Source organism: Sinocyclocheilus rhinocerous, unplaced genomic scaffold (assembly GCF_001515625.1).
Source record: "Sinocyclocheilus rhinocerous isolate Xijiao unplaced genomic scaffold, SAMN03320098_v1.1 scaffold938, whole genome shotgun sequence".
Taxonomy (NCBI): Eukaryota; Metazoa; Chordata; class Actinopteri; order Cypriniformes; family Cyprinidae; genus Sinocyclocheilus; species Sinocyclocheilus rhinocerous.
In genome coordinates this window covers 1,039,529-1,046,539 of record NW_015665007.1, presented here as the reverse complement: position 1 = coordinate 1,046,539, position 7,011 = coordinate 1,039,529, and the positions used below count along the sequence as shown (strand labels likewise).

Genomic DNA, 7,011 nt, shown 5'->3' with positions numbered 1-7,011 from the left:
GTGGATGGGTTGGTTGGTTGTTTGATTGATTGATGGATGGATGGATTGATGCTCACCAAGGCTGCATTTATTTGATCAAGTAAACAGGGATATTGTGAAATATTATTAATAATAATTTCCAGCAAATTTTCAATTTTGGTGAACTATTCTTTTAAAGTCAATATTACATCAACCACTTACATTTCTATATCAGTTATTTCAAAGGTCCTTACAGCCTAAAACAGCAAAATAACCAAAACCCACAATGAGACTGACCAAGCAAATAAATATAGTAAAAAAAAATATTTCCATGTTTTTGCCACAAAATGACATTTAATTATGTATGGAAAGCACATACTCTCTTTCTCCCGCTCTCTCTCTCCCATTCAAACGCACGCACATAGGCCTACTACTGACACATACTCGCACACACGGAAACGTACACGCGCACAGAAACATGTTGTTAGCGATGCTCTGACGATTTTATCAGTAAAATAGTTTAGCAACTTAAAAGCTGCATGACATTTCTCACTAGCGAGGTAATCTCTCTGTCTCTCTCTCTCTCTCTCTCTCTCGCTCTCTCTCTAATAACTTCATTATTAACTGCATTAGTCTCAAGCCTCCGTTACTAGGTTTAAAATTGTAGTCTAAGTGGAAAAATTGACTCCGGTCCATTGAATTATTAGAAAATAATGCACACTTCGCGTCGCATTGTGGCTGCATCACCACCTCGGGTGTGCATTATTTTCTAATAATTCAATGGACCGGAGTCAGTTATTCCTTACTTAAACTGTAGTTTATTCCAGTGATGTGAAAGCTGTATTTTCAGCAATATCCTATATTTTCTAATATCCTGATTTGGTCCTCAAGAAACATTTCTTATTAATATCAATGTTGAAAACAGTTTTGCCACTTAATATTTTTGTGGAAACCATTACACTTTTTTTTCAGGATTCCTCGATGAATCGAATGGCATTTATTTATTATGAAACATAATCTTTTGTAACATTACAAGTATATTTACTGTCACTTTTGATCAATTTAATGTGTCCTTGCTGAATAAAAGTATTAATTTATTTCAAAAGAAAACACTGATCCCAAACTTTTGAACGCTAGGTAGTCTTTATGGTCTGTGTACTTTTGCGTCCATTCCTTTTTAGTTTTTTTAACCCAGAAATGAAATACGGAAAATGCAGTTTTTCCTTAATGGTTCAAACACTGATAAATAGAATAGACAGACACAAACGAATTTTCATTATTCAAAATTCATATTTCATTAAAAATCGTAAAAAGGATATAAAGCTTGTTTTTTTTTAATGGATATACATGCTAAATTTAATTTCTAGCTTTTTTAGTGTCTCTCAGACATTATAAGCACCCTCTCGCACTACTGATGTAGTTTGCTTTATGAAAACCTTTGCCTTAGATATTTTTATGATCTTGATCATTTTTCATGCCTAAAAACATGTATGAAATACTCATTACATATTTTTTTGCATTTAAATGTATCCAGGTCTGGTTCTATACGGAAGTGCTATAGAGGGAACGAAACGAAAGCAAGAGCACCTATAGGCTACTATAAACATACAAACTTGTAATATTAGAATTCATCAAAAGTGATCAAAGATTACAAAATGCTGTAAAAATGAGTAATAAGATATACCACATTGTTATATGTTATGTTAACATGTACGGTTCTAATTTCAGTTTTGGTTCTCAACATAGCATTTAAAAATATACAACAACCGTTCTTTTTTCATTTTTTTCATCATGTTTAAAAAAAAAAAGAAAGAAAAAAAAGAAAGGACACAGACCCTTTATAATAACTATTTAACATATGTGCCTTATTGTCAGTAAGGTGATCTGACAGTGTGATAAAGGTCATTTCTGGCCCTAACAGTGCATGGCCAGTGAGTGACAAGAAGTGTCACAGGATCTCCTTCCCACACAGGGCCTGGTGGCCTGTCATGCGCTGAAAAGGCTTGTCACAATGATATATAGCCGCTCTAATCCCTCCTGTGAGAGCCCAGCAGTTTACCCACCCCTCACTTCCTTCTCCTCAAAGCATCCAGCTGAGGAATCTAAACCTGAGAGGAGATTAGCTGCTCCTTAGAAAAGAAAAAAGAGACTCTCTTACCTGCCCAGATCCACTAGTTTTTGAAACTGGATACCTGGTTTAGCCCATATTGAGTTTTACAATACAGTTTTACTGGCACTGAAGCCTTAATAGATGCAATTTTTTAGATGTTTGGCTCAACTGCCAAATAATGAGTTACATTTTCTGAAGATTAATGATGTTTTGGGTATCTGCAGGTTTCTGTAGGAGTCAGTACAGTGCTGTGATGATTGAGGCACCACAAAAAGGTATCAGATCCTTAAAGGGTTACTCAACCCCAAAATGAAAATTTTGTCATTAATCACTTACCCCCATGTCGTTCCAAACCCGTAAAAGCTTTGTTCGTCTTCGGAACACAATTTAAGATATTTTGGATGAAAACCGGGAGGCTTGTGACTGTCCCATTGACTGCCAAGTAAATAACACTGTCAAGACCCAGAAAAGAATGAAAGACATCGCCAAAATAGTCCATCTGCCATCAGTGGTTCAATATGAATTTTATGAAGCGACGAGAATACTTTTTGTACGCAAAGAAAACAAAAATAAGTATCCACTGAACGCAAACTGCGTATACTGTTCTACTTGTATGTGTCAGCCGCACCACGCTGACACATACGATTTCACGTTTACGCTTTGATTTGAACGAAAACAGCGTATCCGTGTGGTGTGGCTGACACAGACAAGTAGAACAGTATACTCCGTTTGCGTTCAGTGGATACTCTCCAAAATGGCGCTATGGTGACGCGGAGGAGACGAATTGTTGAATAAAGTCGTTATTTTTGTTTTCTTTGCGTACAAGAAGTATTCTCCAAAATATCTTAAATTGTGTTCCGAAGACGAACAAAGCGTTTACGGGTTTGGAACGACATGGGGGTAAGTGATTAATGACAAAATTTTCATTTTGGAGTGGAGTAACCCTTTAAATCGCTCTAAAATAACCCCTGCTAAAATGATGTCAGGATGGTGTGTACCGCAACGACTCGTTTAATGCTCATCTGCCTTTGACAGCGCAAATGTATTTGGCCATACTCTCTGCTTAGTGTCAGATTTACGTTCCAGTAGTCATTTCTCATTCTCAAAATATTCCCCTTCTCTCCATGTCGAATTGTTTTTACGTTTTCCTAATTCTGGCTGGCACAAATGCACTGCGGGAGGAAAAGTTTTTTTTTTTTTTTTCTTGTCTGGTCTTGAAAGATCCCTGCTGACAACTCCAGGCCAGAGCACTTCTCCTTTGATATTGTACCAGTGTGTTAAACTAAACGATCTGTACTGTGGCAGCATGTGTTGGGTATTCTTGATATTTAATACTAATGATGCACTGAAATTGCTTGGTGAACCCCCTGAAAATCAGCCTTTATTTGGAATAACGGTAACACTTTACAGTTTAGTTGCTTGTTAACATTAGTTAATGCACTGTGAATTGACATGAACGACTGTATTTTCATTAACTAGCATTAACAAAGATTAATAAATATTTTAATAAATGTATTGCTCATTGTTTATTTATGTTAGTTAATACATTAAGTAAGGGATCATGTAAATCCAGCCAGTTGTTGTTGTATCACCCTGAAGGGGGTTATTCTTCGATAACAACCAGCTGGATGTACATTATCCCGCGTATTACACGGCTACTTGCCACATAAGTAAATAATTAGGTTAAACTAAACGATCTGTACTGTGGCAGCATGTGTTGGGTATTCTTGATATTTAATACTAATGATGCACTGAAATTGCTTGGTGAACCCCCTGAAAATCAGCCTTTATTTGGAATAACGGTAACACTTTACAGTTTAGTTGCTTGTTAACATTAGTTAATGCACTGTGAATTGACATGAACGACTGTATTTTCATTAACTAGCATTAACAAAGATTAATAAATATTTTAATAAATGTATTGCTCATTGTTTATTTATGTTAGTTAATACATTAAGTAAGGGATCATGTAAATCCAGCCAGTTGTTGTTGTATCACCCTGAAGGGGGTTATTCTTCGATAACAACCAGCTGGATGTACATTATCCCGCGTATTACACGGCTACTTGCCACATAAGTAAATAATTAGACACAAAATATTGATTTGAGTTTAAATATTTGAACGCAAAGCTTCTATGAAGAAAGCAGTTGCTAGCAAGTGACAAGTTCAAACTAGACGGACATTTAAAGGAAATGGTACAGTCATACCACTTATTACACAACATTTCACCACATAAATAATTATGGCAATAAAAGATATTGATTTAAGACAAAACTGTTTTAAAATCTTACCAGTATGTTAGTTATCTTATAATCCATTACAGTGTACAAAACAATTGTCGCAAAATGGCAGCAGCTGCGTTTGTATGAAACTCAAGAGTGAGTCCGCGATACCAGGATGACATAATTAAATAATTGTACACATAATATTGAATTGAGTTTTAGTATTTTATTAGCTAAACAAAGGAAAGCTTCCATGAAGAAAAACTGTTCCTAGCAAGAGTATATCGCCAACGTCAGTTACCCGGATGAGCCTGCGTTATCAGCTTTTACCGGTTGTTATCGAGGGATAACATACCTTGGAATGTCACGACTGACCAATCAGAATCAAGTATTCCACAGAGCCGTGTAATAACTAACATTAACTAATTGATCCTTATTGTAAAGTGTTTCCGTAATAACTACAGTACATATCAGTCTTAGTAATGCTATGATACTTTTTTTTGTATGTAATATGTAAGTAATATGTAAATATGTAAGTTACTACACTAACGTTCTTCAATTGGTGTGATAAAAAAAAAAACAGAGAGAGAGAGAAAACTGTGCAATTGTGCATATGTCAGCATTGGTCGATGTAATATTGACTTTAAAAGAATAGTTCACCAAAAAATGAAAATTTGCTGAAAATGTACACACCCTCAAGCCAGCCAAGATATAGATGAGTTTGTTTTTCGGATAAATTTTATGTTACATCTGTTGCTCACGAGTGGATCCTCTGCAGTGAATGGGTGCCGTCAGAATGAGAGTCCAAACAGCTGATAAAAACATCACAATAATCCACACGACTCCAGTCCATCAATTAACATCTCGTGAAGTGAAGAAGCTGCATGTTGAAGCAACAGTTTAAAGTTAAAATGCCTTAATGATGAATGTTTCCTAGAAATACACAGCTTTTCACTTGATGGATAAGAGTCATATGGATTACTTGTTGTATTGTGATGTTTTTACTTAGCTGTTTGGACTCTCATTCTGACGGTACCCATTCACTGCAGAGGATCCACTGGTGAGCAAGAGATATAATGCTAAATTTCTCGAAATCTGTTCCAATGAAGAAAAAAACTCCTCTACATCTTGGATGACCTGCGGGTGAGTAAATTTTCCGCAAAATTCATTTTTAGGTGAACTATTCCTTTAAACAAACTCACTCATACAGAGATCCTGCATGTTTTCATACATACTCTTGTAATGTGCAGAAAACAGTGCACAGTGACCCCAAAATAATTCTTTATGTGGGAACATTAGCACACTTGCACTCATGATGCTGTACAAAAGTTGTTGGTTAGTTTCTGTATTTGCTAAATTTGAGGTTTCTGTTAATAATTTCTGACCTACAGTAGTTTCTCTTTCCAATGATTTTAGGACATTTTGGACATTTACGTGACCAAAATTTTTGTGCATTGCCATGTAATGCCTTGAGTGCTCCAGATGCATGCTGGCGTGTGTTATTGTAGACTGTAACCCACTGAATCTGTTTATTTAGCATTGATTTGGCAGATTTCATGAGCCATTGATATGCTCAAGATCCTGCATACGCATGCAAACTCTCATAGTGAGACAACATTCCAACCAAGAACATTCGCAAACAAATTAGATCAGAAATTAGAGGCTGATGCTTATGCAGGGGCGACCAAATGGGTTTGTAAACATTCAATCAGTAAAAGACCACGGTGTCCACGGCAGAACACTTGTTTTAGATTTGAGGCGACCACCCACTGTCAGGTATTGAATGTCCACTGCGCAGTAATCTTGTTTTGAGCTCAGAAGTTTTTCAGGATTTAGTATGAGCCTTGTTGGGTTGCATCGTTTGAACTGGTTCACCTCTGACTTGAATCTTTTTAAAAAGTCCTTTTTCTTTTCTTGGTGGTAAGTAGTTGATGAACGCAACCTTTTGAGTGAGCTTTATCTTTCCAACACTGGAAACCATTAAGCACACCATATATGTTAAATATACAGTGGTGTCCAGAAGTTTATACCACATATATCCTGTTAGATTTAAAGTTTAATTGTGACCCTGGACCACAAAGCCAGTCATAAGTGTCAATTTTTCAAAATTGAGATTTGTACATCGTCTGAAAGCTGGATAAACAAGCTTTCCATTGATGTATGGTTTATTAGGATAGGACAATATTTGGCCGAGATGCAACTATTTGAAAATCTGGAATCTGAGGGTGCAAAAAAATTTAACATGATCTTTACTTAATATCCTAATGATTTTTGGCATTAAAAAAAATCTTTTGTGGTCCAGGGTCACAATTTAAGCCTGGAATTCAAATCATACCGGATAACTTGTGGAGGTTGTGTCAACAGTGTCAATAAAGCAAATCCTATATTTCTGTTGCACGTCTTTCAAAACTTTAGGAAGATAACAAAAACAAGACAAACAAAAATATGTACAATTATAAAATTGGAGTGGTAAGATTTTTTTTTAATGTTTTAAACAAGTCTCTTATGCTCACCAAAAATACAGTAAAACAGTAATATTGTGAAATATTGCAATTTTAGACTCTTTTCTATTTTTATATATTTTAAAATATGTAATTCATTCCTGTGATGGCAAAGCTGAATTTTCAGCATCATTACGCCAGTCTTCAGTGTCACATGATACTTCAGAAATCATTCTAATATGCAGATTTGGTGCTTAAGAAACATTTCTTTTATAATTGT

At 35.6% G+C, this 7,011-nt stretch overlaps 1 protein-coding gene across 1 annotated transcript in view; it reads left to right on the top strand.

The window, feature by feature from the left end:
- The window catches only part of LOC107730867 (isoprenoid synthase domain-containing protein-like), a 43,138-nt gene that overhangs the window by 22,525 nt on the left and 13,602 nt on the right, over nt 1-7,011 (top strand). The gene's annotated exons all lie outside the window — the stretch shown is intronic.